Source organism: Lagopus muta, chromosome 2, assembly GCF_023343835.1.
Source record: "Lagopus muta isolate bLagMut1 chromosome 2, bLagMut1 primary, whole genome shotgun sequence".
NCBI lineage: Eukaryota > Metazoa > Chordata > Aves > Galliformes > Phasianidae > Lagopus > Lagopus muta.
The window spans coordinates 101,114,322-101,132,399 of NC_064434.1; the positions used below are offsets into that span (position 1 = coordinate 101,114,322).

The 18,078-nt window shown below is 42.0% G+C and overlaps 1 protein-coding gene across 5 annotated transcripts in view; it reads left to right on the forward strand.

The window, feature by feature from the left end:
- Positions 1-18,078, forward strand: part of FOXN2 (forkhead box N2) — a 96,865-nt gene that overhangs the window by 23,082 nt on the left and 55,705 nt on the right. Inside the window, exon 4 of one of the 5 annotated variants that reach the window (XR_007374800.1) lies at positions 8,424-9,037. The exons of the other annotated variants lie outside the window; for them this stretch is intronic. The gene's annotated coding sequence lies outside the window, so the exon portion shown is untranslated. Of the gene's footprint in view, positions 1-8,423; positions 9,038-18,078 lie in introns of those variants that run through there. 5 annotated transcript variants of the gene reach the window in all.

Here is an 18,078-nt window from a genome sequence, read left to right on the forward strand (position 1 = left end):
GTAGTCTGATGTGCCAGTTGCACGATCTACCTCTTCAACATTGAAATATTAACATAAATGCATATTAAGGTACTGTGCATTAGCTCTTGAGCTGAAATAAGAGAGGCTGTTCTAGCAGAGGCAAGCAAATATAATTGGTTTATACTGGCTTGAGGATTTGGCCGGTTATTTCTTCTCAGTATGCTTGTTAGCAGAGCTACACGCTATGTAGTTAAGGTTTTTCCTAGAAAATGAGTGAGTAATTGTATGTTTAGGCTGTCTAGTGGTAACGCTGGGGAATCTTTTGCAGATACTCACACAGAGCTACTCATATGAGCCAGCCATTTGTCCTGGGCCTACCTATCTGGTACATCTTCCTTCTCTCAGCAATCTCATCCAAGCAGATACAGAAGAGCAGCTCGGGTGACCACAGGTACCCATGTGTCTGACTAGCGTGGCCTTGGAAGGAGGCCCTGGAGCAGCTGTCTGTGCTTCTGAGGCAGCATCCATGGGCAGCCACATCTCGTACCCAGCCTGCCTACAAAGGTGAAGTATAGAAGTAGGTCCAATGCTTTCTGAAAAGCTCTGCTGTTGTTGCTCAGATGCAAAGTAATAGCAGTGCGTGTGAAATAATGCCAATACTGATTTTATGGTACAATTTGAGCACAGTTTTCTCAGGCATTATTTCCTCTCTACTAAGCATGCTGTAGGTACATCTATGGGTATTCATATGTCGAGATAAAAATACAGGTAGTGCTTATCTTCCCCTTTTCTGCTGCTGCTGCTTCCAGTCAGTGCTTGTGGCTGACATGCCTGCATACATGCAGATGTGTGCACACAGTATCTGATCCTGCCTCTTAATTATTTTTAGCCCAATTCCTGCTCTTCTGCTTTGTGCTGATGAATGGGAAGTTGTAGTAGTGCTGTGTCACTTCACTGGCTTCTCAAACGTAGGAATTATGGTAAAGTTGAGAACAAGTGAGATTGGATTCATAGTTCCACCTCCTTCTCTAATTAGCCAACCACAGTATCTGCAGAGACAAAGAGGGAGTGAGATTTCACCACGGCAGGAGTGGGGGAGGTTCTTTTTTGTCTGTTCTTTCTTGTCCGTCTGTTCACACTGAGACTGAACCCTTTCATGGTGTGTGCTTTATTTACAACTTCCCTGACTACGCTACGTCAAAGGTTTCCCTGACCTTGGCTTCATGATTATGCAGCAAAGCATTATAAATTATCTTGTCACCAGTATCTCCATTTAGGCAAGTATAATCACTTTCTTGTAAGAACCTAGGCTGGGTATACAGAAACAAAAAGTCTACTGCATAATAATGAGAGCAGTGTGCTACTTGGGAAGAAAAAACCCCTCTGCCGTATGGGAAACTACCACAAAGGGTGCTTGGAACCTGAATGCTATTAATCTGTGCAAAGTGCTTAGCAATCCTTTGCTGAAGGTGGTAAAGTGTAAAATGTTATTTTAAGCTATACTGGGAAATGCAGCATAACCTGGCCTTTATTGAACAGAGCACTGAGTGTCTGCGCCTTGCTGCAGTGACGCTTGGCAGTGCTGCACTCACTGCTTGGCAGTGCTTCTGCAGGCTCCATATTGCAGGGAGCGGTCTTCACCCTACTGGCTCTGTGATCCATGTGACTCACAGTCTACTTCTACAGCCATGGTAATAAAGCATTTTATGCTAGTTCCTTGTGATGCATCAGGGGAGTGAGAGGGAGCAATTGTATTCTACTTGATGCTAGAAAATCACATTATGTAGATTAGGAGTCAAATGGCTGTGTGTCTGCAGGTGTGTATGTGCACACAGTTGCATACTGATTCCTTTGAGGATATATATCTTTCCTTGGTGCTGTGAACTGCAGGAGATGTGGAAGGGATTGGCTATGATAGCGATGATTGCGTCCAGTGAGCTAGAATCAATTTAAGAGGCAGCTTGTTTGCTAATGCCAAAGCTGCTTTCATGTTTGTTTCACCTCAGCTGAGAACTATACTTTCCCTTTCTGTATCTGGGAATGATGGAAAATGTCCCTCCCATAAAATGATTCTTCAGTTTGTCTCCAGATCAGCTCACGAGTATTTTCCATTTCTCTCTCCACAATCTTGAATGTAAAATCTTGAGCTTATGTATATATACACACACAAAATATATATATATATATATATATATATATATATATATATAGCATACAAGAGGATCACAGTATCTGGTTCTTACTCCAAAGATTTCATAATTAGTCTTTAAGCACAGTACATTCTCCTCTCCCTCTCCATAGTAACAGGGGAACTGTTATTTTGGTTTATTTGTCAGGAATGTCGTTAGTATTCAGTGAATAAAATCAGAAAGCAGTATTTCACATAGAATAATTATGAATATGTATTTACTTGAATAAGCTGTTGATTTTGCATGGATTCTGCACGCTGTTTCTTAGGCAAATATGCTAATGATTAATGTGTGAAAATTTACTTTATTTTTGGGCTTGTCAGACTAACTAACACAGTGATCCAAATCCAGAAAATTATTTCTTTGTGCCTGAAGAGCTGTAATAATTACAGGAATATTCCAGGGAAGCTTACTACTAATACATTAAACTCTTCTCACTTGGACTTGGTGACTTTGCTCCAATGTTTTTGAACAATTTTTATTTTGTAGTTGTCTTTTGACATTGGTATTCAATCAAGTTCTCATAGCTATGTTGTAGCTATATCAGCATACCAATTTACTTAGGATCCTTTCATGTGGTCCCTGTGACAAACTCTGTGACCAACAATATGCAGAATGGTGTCAGTGAGCGGTGATGCTGGGTACCTGCTGGTGAAGTGGGCAGTTCCAGTGGGTGGCAGTGGTCTCAGCAGGCAGTATGAAACAGCGGATGTCATTTATCTGAACTTTAACAAGGCTTTTGACACAATCTCCTGAAGTATCCTCGGAGCTGAGTTTGAAAGAGAAGGACTGAAGAGCAAGATAGGAAGGTTGATGGAAACTTGGCTGAGCTACCAGCCCATGGAATAGCATGCAGCAGACCAAAGTTGAGCTAGCAGCTAGGTACTTATGGTGCGCCTCGAGGGCTTCAGCTGGGTCTGATGCTATTTCATGTCTTCATTAAACCTGAGTAATGGAATGAGATGGACTTCCAGCAAGTTCACTGATGACGCGCAATAGAGTTAACAGTCAGTACACTGAAAGGCCGTGTGCTGAATAGGGATCTCAACTGGCTGCAAAAGTTATTTGACTGAAATTTCGTTACGTTCAACAAAGGCAAATTCAAAGTCCTACACCTACTAAGGAAGAATGCTACAATAATGCAACAGCACAGGCTGGAAACATATGTGGGGGGATAATGTGCTGAACAGGAGCCAGCAGTGAGCCCCTGTGGCCAAGGTCAGCAGAATACTGGCTGTATTACCAGGAGCATAGCCAGAACCTCAAGGGAAGGGATTACTCCTGTTGCTCTGTACTAAGACCACATCTGCAGGGCTGTGTTCAGTCTGGGGCTCCACACTAGTGTAAGCATGGACAAGCAAGTTCAGCAAGGGATGCTAGGATGGTCAGGTTATTGGGGCGTATGGTGTATGAGGACAGATTAACAAAGCTGGGTTATTCATCCTGGAGAGAAAGTAATTAAGGGAGGATCTCTCTGTTCTCTGTAACTATGTAAGTGGTCACAGAAAAGGTACAGCCAGACTTTTCTGGAAGTGTACAACAGAAGGGCCAGGGGCAGTGGACGCTGGTTGCAGTGGGATAAATGCTGTTAAGATACAAGAAGATCTTTACAGTGAAGGTAATTGAGCACTAGAACAGGCTCTCAGACAGGTTGTGGGCTCTCTGTGCTTGGATATATTCAATACCTACCTGGATAAGGCCCTGAGTAGCCTCATCTTAATTCAAAAAATTGACTCTATTTTGAGCAAGGATTTGAACCAGAGACACAGGTGGTGTCTTACTTTATGGTGAGTTTATGGCTAACAGTTGGAGGGGATTTTGCACTTGGAAAAGTACTCCTTTTATCTGTGTTCTGGATATCTTTCATGTAACAGTAAATTGCACCAGAAAAGCATCCAAAGAAATAAGTACTCAGCCTAGTTTGTATCGTGACAGTCTGGCTGTGAGTTCATAATTGTATCACTCTGAAACTGGCTGCTTCCATAGCTATAGATCTCTGTCTCTGAGCATTTGTCACCTGTAATGAAAGTCTGATACTTTAATCTACAAGTGTGGTGGATGCAGCCTCTGTCCTTCATTGGCCTGGTTCCACCAGATAGGCTGTGCAATCCTGTGGAGGTATGAATCATAGAACCACAAAATGATTTGGGTTGGAAGGGACCTCAGAGATCACTTAGTTCCATTCCTTTCCACTGGTAGGGTTGCCAACCACTAGATCAAGCACCAGCTCAGGCTGCCCAGTGCCCCATCCAGCCTGGCCTTGAGTATTTCCAGGGATGGAGCACCCACCACCGCGGGTCTCTGCCAGCATCTCACCACTCTCTCAGTGAAAAATTTCCTGGCACCTAAAAATAAAGACAATGAAAAGATACGACTTCCCCCAGCACAGCCATAAAAGAGCCAAATTTGCAACCTAAGTGTCTCCAACAGTGCTTCAACATGGAGAAGTGTGTGAGAAATTCCAAGCTGATCTGAGTGAAGACCTCTCTGGATTTGAGTCAGTGTGTTGAGTCAAATTGTGCTACTTATGTTAATGACAACAGGATTTTACAGTTCTCTTCATTTAGGTGTGTATGCAAAATCCTGGAAATAACTCACAAGTTTAAGGGCAGTATTTGATGCAATAACAAACTGGGTAAACAGGTTGACGTGAAAACACTCATTGTTCACAAGCTTTGCCTTTGTTTTTTTTGCTTTGTTTTTGAAAGGCTTCTCGCAAACTGAATTTAATGGTATTTCTGATGATGAACCAGGAATTAACATTTTGATTGGAATTTGTATATGGAGAAATATACTTTGCTTTTTGATTGGGAACTACAGTAGCAGGGAATCTGTTTTTCTAATTGTCTGCTGTGCCCAATGCGGTGCGTAGAGCAGACTTCTGATCTGTTCACTGCACTTCCTTAAAATCTCCAAAGATATTTTAACTTGAGTGTATGGAAAATAACTGAATAAGAAAAGTTTAAATGTAGATGATAGCTACGTGATACAAGGTTTTTCAGTGTTGCTCTGCTCATATAACTGATTGAGTACAAGATGTGTTGCTTGCCATTTCCCGGAATAAAAAAATGAGCTGTTGAGTCTTAACGCTCTATTCCAATTATGGTTATAAAACACTGAATCAATTTGTTCTTTAAAAAAAAAAAACCAAAAAAAAAACCCAAACCCCAACAAAACAGCACTTGCAATAGTGCTTGGAATCACACAGTTCAACAGAATTAATAATGATTCCAGATGGGTTGTATTTGGCACTAAGAAGTGTGTGAAAGGAAACATTTTGGGGAACTCAGTTTAAACCAGAAGTTTGAATAATTTATAAAAGTTCTTGAAAGATTTTTCACTAGTAAAAACACTCTTTCAAGCTTTGCACATTTGGAGCTAACAAAAGAAGTGACACACACTGAGTGAAAATCTTGGTGTTGGTGAAAAACACACATATGTTCACTAACTAAGAAATGGTTGAAGTAGTAAAATCAAAAGCCCTTGCAAAGTCAGATTCTCAGCACACTCCGTGTGCCTTATTTCCCTATTAGTTAAATAGGAAAAATGTCAGTTCCTTGCCTTTAAAGAGTACTGGAAGTAGGAAATCTTTTGTGACTGTGAAATAGATAGATGGTACTAGTGCTTGTATCAATATATGGAGAATAAGGGTGCCTTCTATTTGGAATTTAAAGTTTTCCTTAGGTCTATGAGAGACAAGATGTTGGGCCAAAGCCATTGAGGCCTATGTCTGATAGTAATTTAGTATGTAACGTTAGGCCAACTTGGGAATACTGGAAAAGGATGAAGGCACATTTATAAGCTCTTATCCACGAGTAAATGTTATCTTACTCCACTGACTAATTGTCTCCTTTTCCAGTAGCATCCTTGTTATAACCACAGAGTATTTAGTAGACATTTAGCTCTCTTAAATGCAAGTCAGCAACTAGAGTTAGGAAAAGAGTTAGCATCATGTGGTCAATCAGCTTCTTTACTGTTTACCAATGATTCATAGGTTATATTTGCAGAGGAACAAGGAAACAGATTACACACACTTCATGTGTTAAATTAAATCAATTATTAATAGGCAGATGGGCATCTTACAAACTTGTAGTCTATAATGAACTTGTGTGAATGGTAAATAGCAAAGCAGAATCTAATAGACTTCTCCAAACCACTTCGTTTGTTTGTTTAATCAATTATGGTTTTAGCCTTGTGTCGGTTAATGGCAATTACTGAATTTCTGCATCCTGCCTCCTCTTCTGTGATGTACAGCACATGCCTTGATCGAGACTTAAGGGAGGATGTCTTTTGCAGGGGAAGTAAAAATAACAACACATGGCTTCTGTCTTGCGTTGTACCCATTTGTAATCTGCAGGTTCGCTTCTTTTTTCCTACAAAGTCTGAAAGATCACCTGGCACTGTTAATTCCCATATGCCCCAGAACATTCTCCTTGCAAAATTCCATCATTGTATTCCAAAAGTCTCTTTTCCTTATCTACCACCTCACATACTTCTGCCCATGTCACAGTCTGTCTTTGCACACCCAAGGCTGCCCGCTTGTTCATTATTTTTGGGCCCAAGCTGAGCAAGTCTGTTTGTGGAAGATAGTTGGACTGCATACCCAACTTCCTTCCTAGTGGTCCAGGTTCCTGGAGGCTCATCGGTTTCAACGAATAAGTGGTATTCTTCTTTATCTACTTCAAAATGTTAACAAATGTTTCCACAGGGAAATTATTGGGTGCCAGTGCTTCCTAGAGCTGTCATGTGTTGATAGTTGCATGGCATTGTTGTGTGTCATTATTCTTGTTACAATTTAAAAGCAGATGCAGCATGATTAGGAATTTCATTTATTAATTCTAGTCATTGAAAATAACCAAGATTTAGCCTTTAGTGTTTCAAGACATAAAGAGTGGCTGGGGGAATCAGGGTTGTTTAATTTGGAGGAGATGAGGGGAGACCTCACTACTCCTGATGACTGTCTGAAAGGAGGCTTCAGAGAAGTGTGTGTCGGTCACTTTTCTCAGGTGACAAGTGAGAAGGAAATTCTTTAGATTGGTTGTTAGGGAGAATTTCTTCAGTTAAGGAAAGGTCAGATATTGAAATGGGCTTCCCAGAGAAGCAGTGCAGTTCCTATGGAAGTTCCTTTCTGAATTTTCCAGGCCTTCACTTCTTTCCCTATACCATTGCATGAACTTGGAAGAAAAGGTTGCATCCTATGTGTGAGGACTTACTTTTAGTCTGCCTATACTGAGGCAGGTTCTGATGCTCTGTGCAGCCAGCAGTGCTGCGCTTTTCAGGCTGTGCTTTCTCTTCTCATCTGCTTTGGGAGTTCTGGCCACAAACACCACTTTCCTTTCATCCTCTTCAAAAGATTTACAGGCTTACCTTGTTGTTTCTTCAGGAAACCTTCTTGTCCTTTTCTGGGGTTTTGATATTTTGCAAAAAGGATTGGTAGCAATTCTGACCGTACACCTTTCCTATTCCCTACCTTTTTCAGTAGTTTGCATGAACAGTATCATATTGTCCATATTTGGAATTTTTCCATTCATTTGTTATGTACAGATGAATCTGACTTCATAGTGTTTAAACCAAAACTCATTGAAGTGAATGGAAAAATTCCTAATTCCCTCAGTTACTGGGCCTCATAATCTTGGCTTTGGTTACTCTTGAAGCTCTGTGACTTTTCTGTAATTACTTAGAAGTTTACAAAGTTGGGGGAAAGTTTTTATAAGTATGGCAAAAATGGAACATCACGGTTTCGAGTCAGAAAATCTGCTCTGCTCAGTAAAATAATACTAACAATTTGGAATTCATGTTGGGCTCAGGCAGGCAGACCAAAGCACCAACAACTCTGCCTAGGAAATGCAGGGAGGAAAGCCAAACCTCATCAACATTTCTTTACAAGGAAAATAGGTTTTGAAACAATGTAAATAAAGACACTACCAAAGTGTGTGTTGGGGGGGGGGGAATAAAATTGTTATTTTCTGGAAGGACCATCTAGGATGAAGGGTTTTCTTTTTTTTTTTTCTTTTTTTTCCATTTAGGAAATGAAGAGGTCTGTGGAAAGAAAATTCAAATCTGTCAGATGCAAAGTGCAGTCTGGATAAGAAGAGAAACAACGAAATGAAAATTAACCCGTTCTTTTTTAGAATGGAACTGTGAATTGTTTGGTGTTTTAAAGATCTGATTTTCTGACAATGGATAAGTTTCAACAGAGGATTTTAACCCATCTGTTTTTACATCCTTGTACAATGTAGCAGATGCTAACACTAACATTTCTCTTATTAACAGAAACAACTTTGGATTTGACTGAAGCCCCTGCAGAAGTATGACCTTGCTGTTCTCCCTTGCTAAAAGATACAGCCTTCCTGTCTCCTAGGCCAAGCCAAGATACCAGCAGAGACTTGAATCCCACAAGATCCTAGGGCAGGCTGGATTGCATTTAGCTCACTAAAAGCTGTGTTACACTGTTAGAACACAAGCTTCAGGTCTGTGTGCATAGTGTTATTTCATTTTTGAGATATATCCTTTGTAACACCTTTCAGGCTTGAGGAAGAGGCTTTTAACTGTTTCCTGCTGGCTGGAGAAGGAAAGGACAATTCCCAGCCCTTTCCTTGGCTGTGGTCTCAATCAAATCCTGGCTGTTGCAACCAGGGCTCTGCAGATGTGGGAACCCCTAAAGGAGAGAATGTGGCTCTACTTCTAATGCAGATTGTAGGACATCAGATAACTATCTGGGCATGCAGGCACACAATGCTTGGATCAAAGGAAAAGCTGCAAACCAAATTGGATTGCTTTACTGATACCTTTTCTAGTTCTTAAAAATGCAAATTTTTAGTAGAACCAGAAGTATTTCTGATATGTCAGAACAGGCATTTGAATAAACTCACAAATTATATAACACAGTAGAAAGTGAAGCTCATTTCTGCTTTCCCTGTTGCCTAGGTGATTAACATGAGATAAATACAGTACTTCCTATGTCTGTTCTTAAATCTTCAAGACAAAGAGTTTTTGACTTGGTGTTGCAAGATGTGAAGGTGTTTCAATAGCTAGATTTCACAAGAGTTGGACTCTCCTCCCTTCCCATTCCTTGTGTCACATTTCTGCTCCAGAGGTCACCTTGTAGGTGCTGTTTAATGCCCTCCAGACCCCTCATAGGCTGGGAGCTGGGGGGGCTGAGTTCAGTGGTGTGTGTGCTTATGCATAAAGTTCACACTAGTTAAAAATACCAAGTAATATATAATTATCTGTAGTGCCATTAACACCCTGTAAGCATTAGAGCAGCAAAAGGTGGTTGGCCATGAGAAAAAACAGATTGCTGGGCTAGAAATCAGGATACCAACTGCTGCCTCTGGCTTTGGCACCGACTGGTGTAACCCTGAGCTAGTCAACTCATTTCAATTCCTCCCTTTGTTTTTCCTCTGTCATGTCTATTTAAATAGAATGTCCTTTGCGGCAGGGATTGTCTCTCCCTGTGTGTTTGTACAGTGCGTGACACAGCAGGCCCCAAGCTCCACTGATGGCTCCAGAACACAGAACCTTTATGAGAAGAGACTTCTGCTGCAGAAATCTCCATATACAGTGGCTTCAGAAACCTCAGTTCTGTTGCCTGTTTTCTCTTCTCCTTCCTGAAGATCTTAGGCTGTTTTTAAGAGAGCCTCAGCTAGAGGCTGCTAAATGCTGGTGCCCTTACTTGACAGATCAGGAAAGAGAAATACAGAAACATGGTGTGGATTTCTCCAGCTCGTACAGGAGAGAGGCATTCTTTTCCTCTCTCCCCAGATTCAGTGCTATGAGGAGACAAGACATTAAATAATAAATACACACATAATCCACGCACACCTTCCAGCTTTTACCTCCTGCTTCCTCTCCTTCACAGGCCCACAGAAACCACATCTGCATGCTCTTCTTTTAGTTCTCCTCTTTCCTCCCCTCCTCAGCTGACCTCTGGAAGCACTTTAGGGATTACCTGAGTAGCTCAGAGCAACAAAGCAAGATCTCTGCTTTTCAGAGGCAGCTGCTGAATATGCCTGTAATGCCTAATCCAGCCTGAGGCTGTAGATGCCTGCCTCCACCTATCCCTGTTTACTGTCAGAATGAGGCATTTGCTGTGAGACTGTGAACATCCACACATTGACAGTAATCAAATTTTGTTGTTGTTACTGCATGTTTCTATCTGGGAAGCCAAAAAGAATATTTTCACCCTTCATTTCACTTCACAACATCACAGTGGAGGAATCAGATCAGAGCACTGTCTCTCGTAAGGGCTGAACTGGGATAAGGGATTGCTGTGTCATTTGTCAGGCACCAGCAGAATTTGGAGGTACAGTCAGAGCGGTCCATTGCCTCGGTGCTAACCGGGAGGAGAAACCATCCTTCCCACCGTGAGGCAAAACATAGGGCTGGCTGCCTTTTGCATTTAGAATTGTAGAACCATTAATGTTGAAAAAGGCCACTAAGACCACCTGGTGCAACCATCAACACAAGTTTGCACACTGTGAATTTGGAGCTGCCTCATAAAGGAAGCTTAGGGTAGAAAAAATATATAATTGCTCTTATTTTTGCTTTAAAAGAGATTGTTTCCGACGTGTTCGCTGGGCTGCTGTCAGTGCAGCGCTGTGCCTGCGTTGTGCAGGGCGAGCAGCCCCGGTTGTTGGCCGGGCTCGCAGGGCCACCTAGCGGGGTGGGCAGGAGGAGCCGGGTCGCTGCTGCACCTCCCGAGTTGCTCGGCCTCGTTGAGGCTGCTGGTGGCCTCAGGGACTAGCGGGAGGCTGGGGAGAGTGTGCAGCCAAACCTCCATCCAAGAGAAAAAAAGACTGTGACTTGAGAAGGGCATCAAACAGCACTGTTCAAACTGCTGTAAACTGGAAAGTCTCACAGCCTGGCTTCTGTGTGATTTACTCTCTGAAGCCCGGTACAGACACATTAAACACCTACGGTGGCTCTAAGTGGGAGCTGAATCAGCGGTGGTGTGATTCATCCTTCATTGCCATCATTGATTTCATGGGACACGACGTTGGGTCATCATGTTGTGATGCAGCCACCTACAAAATGCCATTTACCTCTGCATTGGTTAGACAGAAAAAGCAATAGGAACTCAAGAAGACGGGAGCAGCAGGGCTGGGCCTAGAGGTCCCTGCTGCCTCGCCTCCTCATCCCATGTGCCTTTGCTGGCCCTGTCTCTCAAGATCGCCTCCTTGATTGCACTCCCTTGATGGTGGCTTTCATGGGGAAAGGTTGTTACCTGATTCCTTTGTTTCCATCACAGGTCTAACACTTTCCTGGCCTCTTCCCAAGCACCTGCCTGGGAGGGCCTGTATGTGGATGCTACATTTCAGATTGATGGCATTCTGAAACCCTCCAGCCCATGCCTGAAATAGAGGCATCACGTATGAGGATTCCCATGTGGTGAAAAGCCAAGTCCTTTCATAAGCATGTGCTTTTGTTTTTTTTCCTCTTAGGTTGAATACTTTTCCTTTGCAAACTGCAAAATCCAGATCTGGGTAGGAACATCCTCCTGCCCCTGCTCTGGGGATATAGACCCTGAAGATATTCTTGCACATGAAAAATTAACATGAACTGAAGCTTCTGAATCAGAAGCAGATTACCTAAAAAGAGAGAAGCGGTTATGCTGTGGACATTCTGAAATCCTCTTCTTCTGAACTAATTATGTGCTAGCAGTAAAACTGACACAGTTACGGTTATTAAGTCCTTTTCTTATTTTTACTTTTTACCAGAAGTGTAGAAATTCTCTCTTAGGCCTAATAGGCGCTTGTATCATTTCTGTCCGTGTGCTATATTAAGGAGCATCTTCATCATCAGCAAATATTTCTGTTGTGCTGAAACTGCACACTGAGTTAAACTCAAAAGTGCAGGGCATTTATCCCCTCTGGGCTTTCAACATAAATTTAGTGGCTTACTCTTCATCAATTCTGCATTCTGAATACTGATGACTGGAAGAAACACGAGGCAATACGCTTAATGTAATTTTTGGTGCCAGTAACCTGTATTCATACATATAAGCTAGCAAAACACAGTTTATACAAAATTATGATTATGAGTGTGTATACAAATAGATGAAAAAAACTCTCAAGGAGTTTCTGCAAATGACTTAATGTCAAGCTGGAAGTAAATGTCAAGTGAGCATCCCGAGCAGATGTGTGGAGATCTTCAGGTCTGATGTTCGTCAATATTGTTATTAGCGATTTGGAGGATAAATACAGAGTACACTTGTGAAATCTTCTCAGTCTGGCAGGTGGGATCATAACGCAAAATGATAAATTGAAGAGATGGTCTCAGATCAACAAGGTGAAGTTCACTAATGATAAGTGTGAAGCACCATACTGCAGAAGGAGATATCAAACGCATAAATACAAAATGGGAAATAATCAGCTCAGCATCAATATGATAAAATTATCTCGTGTGTGTAGCAGTTCATAAATTAAGTATGACTCAACAATGTGATTATGCTGCAAAAATTGCTAATTCCTTATGGAGTTCTGCTAACAGAAATGTTGTGTGTGGAGCACAAGGGATTGTGTAGGCATCAGGCTGAATGCCCACAGTTCATTAACTGCAATCTGGGCACCAAAGTAGATCATACACCCCATTACCTTCCAGACCTTTCCTTTTCCCCCTCTCCAGGCTGACTTCTGAGGTACAGACATTTTTGCTAGCTTTCCCCATAAAGGATCCTCAGCCTTTTCTTCCCTTCAGAAACCAGTGCCCTGTTCCTGCTCTCCCACATGGTTCTTTCTCACAGAAATGAACAGTCAATGATCCCAGCAGAGGAGGTCTCCATAGGGATCCCGTAGACACATAGAATCCCATTCAGGTGGCCTGCACTGCTCAGACAAAGCTATAAGGGACTCTTGCAATAGGACGTGCTTCGCAGAGTATCACAGAAACTTGGTATGAACGCAGCTAAGCTCAAAGGGGAATTAAAAGCTTCAGAGAAAAGACAGAGGTAATCCCCTGGGAACTACCACTGTCCCACGCAAAAGAAGGAACTGGTGGGAAATGATTGCATTTTATTGTCTCATTTTTATTTTATAGTGAATTCTTTGTTGTTTTGTTTTTTTTCTTGTATCATTCAGGATCTCATACATAGTACTATGTCCTGTTGGATGTCGGTCAGGCAGGTCCAGGTGTCACACCATGTATGAGCAAGCGATTTGCCAAGATTAAAAATCCCTCTTTCATGATTTCTGTGGGTCATCCAGTGTTAATAAAAATAAACACATCATATTTTTTAGAAATCACAAACCCATCACCTGTAAATTTGGGCTCTGGGTCGGCTGTGTCCTAAAGCATCTCCTGAGGCCTACCGCTAGATGGCAAACTTTAATTTTTAATTCCTGAATTTCCTTGCCCAGGGCTGTGCTCAGGCCAGGGCCGGTGGCTCTGGGGCTGCAGGCTCCTACACAGCCTCTCCTTCCCCACCGCATGCCCTGTGGTGTCACTACCACCTTTTCAGCCAGGCAAACTCTTCTGGAGCCAACATTTGCCTGGAGGGTGCCCTGCTAGCACAGATGGCATGGCCCCAAGTTGGATTCCCAGGTCCATTATGGCTGCAAGCCCATAAAAACAGCAGTTCTGCAACTTTTCTCTGTCTGGGGATTGCTGGTGGTTGCACGGGACAAGGACATGGGTGAGAAAGGCCCTGGGGAGGAAAGCTCTGTGTGCTGGGCCCTGCAGGCTGCAGGATAACCCTGCTTTCCTTCCTTCCTTCCTTCCGCCCTCTCCTCCCCTCTGGGTGCACCAAGAAATGTTTACAAGGCTCAGAGCATTTAGTAGGGTGGGAAGAAGGCCTTTCTGTCCCTGATGACTATCTTGGAAAGCACTGAGGTAAGTTAAGAAAGCAATTCTAATGAATGTGATATTCTCCAAGGAAATAGGCACAAACTAGAGTGGTGCCAGCAAAGCCAATCACCTCAGCTCTCACTGTTGCCTGCTGGGTTGAGAGGAGTGCTGTTAACATGTGAAGTCTTAAGCATATTTTAAGAAGCTCTAGTAATACTGCCTAAATCAATCCTCATTTTCTTATGGATTTATGAAATGGTTCGTCTTCCCCATTAGCCATGTATGTTGCATTATTGTATGCAGTAAATTTATTTCCCCATGAGCATAACAAGGAAACCTGGCCCCAGGTCTGAGGTCTATGCTCCCCTGTACGAAACAGAATAGTAGGTTGTGTTTCCTTGGTATTGGCCAAGGGCTAGACTTAGGTGGGATTGTGAGATGCTTCAGGGAGAAAAATCACATTTTCTCCAAAAATATACTCAACTATTCCATGTCTTGTTACCATGAAATATATTCTTCATCATAGCAGATGCCACAACTTTTTAGCAAAGCAGCTAGCACAGCAACCTCTGCAAATCCGCTCCGGGTTTTCTTTGCATCTTCTTGCAATTCTCATTCATGATGGTCCTTTTAGATTTTTTGAAATCCTTATATATTAAGTTGTTCCTAGCGCTTTTCCTCTGCACGCTAAATCTCTCGCAGACTTTTGTGTTTCTTGCAAAACAGTCCCTGCTTTTACTGATTTGCTGTCTTTTAAATTATATGGAAAGAATGCTGTAAGGGAAGGTGAATCCTTCATCTTCAAGTACTTCTGTGTTTTAACTCTTTTGCACCTGTCTAGTCCTACATCCAGCATCATTAGCTAAAAGCAATCTCAGAGAGACTCCTTCCAGCTGCCAAGGAGATTCCTCACCAGTCTCCTGAACCTCCTTTTTGAAGCCCAAGCTCTCCAGTGGACAAGGATCTCCCCCGGCTTCACATCACCTGAATTCAGAGAAACCTCCCAAAACAAGTCTTTGCCAACAAAAGCAGTATTTTCCAGGCAGGATTTAGGTGCTGCAGAAAGGTGACTTAAGGATACCCTGGGGTTGAATAAAGGGCTTTGGCCTGCCTCTTGGGGAAGCCCTTTTCCTAAGACATGGGCTGGTACAGTACATTCTGAAGGAGGTACCTACTTCCTATTTGTTTTCTATGGGACTGGCAGTTCCTCCAACTATTTCTGCAAAGGGCTGCCCAAACTCATGTCTCTCAAGATTTGATCTAAATATATTGTTTACCAACAATAAGTAAACTAAGCCCAGATCTTCGTTCTTCTTCTCCCCATCTTGGGAAGCATAAGCTCTGTACTATTTTCGCTCTGTACTGTTTTCCCTCTTCCTCTGCCATTTTGTCAGAACTGGGCAGAGACATGTGACTTGAAGAATGCTTTTTTCAGTGATGCTCTCACTGAGGTAAAAATTTAGTTCTAAATAACACAACCAAAGCTAATGCAAATAATGAAGTATATTCCAGTCTTGTTCCTCTGGTAGACTCCTGCATCAATGTTTTTCAGTAACAAGAATCATGAAGAGAAAAAAATCTGGGATCAAACAACAAATAAGTAATACGTTATTTATTGCTCTCTACAGATACAAGCTAAAATCTGAAAAGAAGGATTTGGTATCAGAATGTATATTTATTTTTGATGGAAGGACTAGCTTTGGAAAGAGTCAGCTGTATATTCCTTGTTTTCTGCATAAGAAAAACATCATATGATTGCACAAGGGCAGGTATTCCTTTTGTTTCGTTGTAATGGGCTCTCGTTCAGTGCACTTACCTGTAGTCAGGATGAGCACAAAGGAGACACTCCAGCTATAAGCTGTACCCAGACCTGTAGCAACCTGACACACAATGCCCATACACTTTAACAGTGGGATAAAAAAGTCATTTGGGACTTAGCACTTCTCTAACATCGAGAAAGGATACACTGTGTGGGTGAGGGAAGTCTTGTCTAAGGGCTGATGAGCATTCCCTCCCAGGAAGGATCTTACCCTGTGACTCTGAGCAGTTAGGTACCAGGAAGGTGGAAACCATTCAGGCCATCTTCTTACATATGAGGAAGGAAAAAGGACCAAAAGCCACTTCTGAATATGTCCTTTCCAAGATAATTATAGTCACCTTCTGTTGAGGGAGAAGGCAGCTGCAACATAATCTGTCCATTAGGCACTGCTACCTTGAAGAATGCAAGGTGGATCTCGAGCAGTGAAAAGGTATCCAGGGAAGGACTGGGCATACCATTTAAGTATCTGGATGGCTGACAGCTTATTCATTATTGCTAGGAGAGGCGAGTTGTGAAGGACATAGAGCTCATAGGGCTGGCTATAGTGCCCAGAGCAGCTACTGCGGAAAGACACCACTGTTTCCAGGTGAGGCCAAACTTACCTGCTGCTCACTGATCACGGAGTAAGGAAGTGCTGAAAACAAGACTCCCAACTTGACCTCCATAAGCATTCTAATTCACTGCTATCAACCTGTGTGCACTTGGGGCCATTGGCAGCACTGAGGAGAATAATCCATTGAACCTCGAGGTAAGACTGTCCTGATTTTTCATTGCTTAGCTAGCTGCTATGGTTGACTTCAGCAGATATCATTTAGTGGTGTTTAATGGAACATATGCAATTGTAGCTTGACAGAAGTTTTGTGTTCAAAATGATACTGTTTATTCTTTTGTCTCAGGTTGGTAGATGTGAACATTTTTGTGTCATGGTCCAACCCAGCTGCCTGTTGCCATACATGTTGTGCGAACAAATACCTTGGGTAATATAAAACCAGACATTAAAATAATGAATGAGTACTGAATGGAGAAAACTGTGTGACTTTTTCAATCCTTTTTTGTCCCTACTCAGAACAAAGCTGTATTTTAAGATTGCAAGACTTTCCATGAAAATGATTTCATTTTTCCCTGTGTTCTCCTCCAGACATCCTAGAGATATTTCAATTTTCCTTAGTTATTTAGTGTCAGATTGCAATTTGCAGTTGGTGCAAAAATAAAAAAATCAGAAGAGTAATATCAGTAATTGTTTTTCAGCGTGCTGTGTTAACATTCCAGCTGCTCCCTTTGTGCAGCTCGGTAGTAAATAATAGGATGTTTGGATGAAGATCTGCATGTATGAAAACTATTAGTTGCTGATGCAAATGGTGCAAAGAATTTAGACTTAGTTGGAAAGGCCATAAAAATCGTTTATTATGTACTTTCAGCTTCATACCTCTCCATCAGGAGTCTGTGATAAATGCAACATACTGAATTGTTTTCCCATGTCTTGTGCTAAGTAGAATGTACTACTTTTACAAAACAATTTCTTTTCAAATAACACTGTTACATTTTTCCCCAGTTCCTAGCCATATGTGTGGACCTGGGAAGGTCTGGTTTTGATCTCAGACCGCTATAAACCAGGAGTTAATCCGTGGAATTGGTTGTGTGACAATGTGAGGAAATGACTGTGAGATCAGAGTAAAAGCTTCTGTTTCTAGGAAGACTCGTTACGCAGGGTATAGCTAGCTGTTTTCCTGGAGAGATGCCTTGGAGCCTTTCACATACTTATTTTGATAATTTTTTTAAAAGATACACTGAAGGGAAAAAAGAAGTCGAGAAAAAAAAGATGTTTCTAATTCTAGTTGTCTCAAGCAGCGTCTTAAGGTTGAGTACAATACAAACCATACATAAATAGTAGAAAACAGTCCGCATCTTGTTGCCATGACAATGCCCTACTTATAGCACATTAAGCTGATTCATGTCTTTTCTCACCTCACTGTTAATAAATTATGGTGGCTGATGAGAATTAAGCCAGCTGGAAGAGCTAGTGAGTGTAAGCAGCAAATTAATTTGTCACTTAACCGTGCTGTCCTTTAGGGGAATTACCCTCTATGTAGCAAATAATATCTTCCTACATGTGAAATGGTAGGAATAGGTGGAAATAGCTAATCTTTGTTCTCCTGGTAATACTGGTGCATCATAGCTCATCCCTGCACCGGCAAGAGCAGGCACAATTCCTGCACCCACTGTAGGGAGGAACACCAGCTTGGATTGATGGGGGGCAGAGTGTTGAATAATCTCTTCCACCACACCAGTGCAGATTACAGGAATAAGTCTTTAAAATAACAGTTC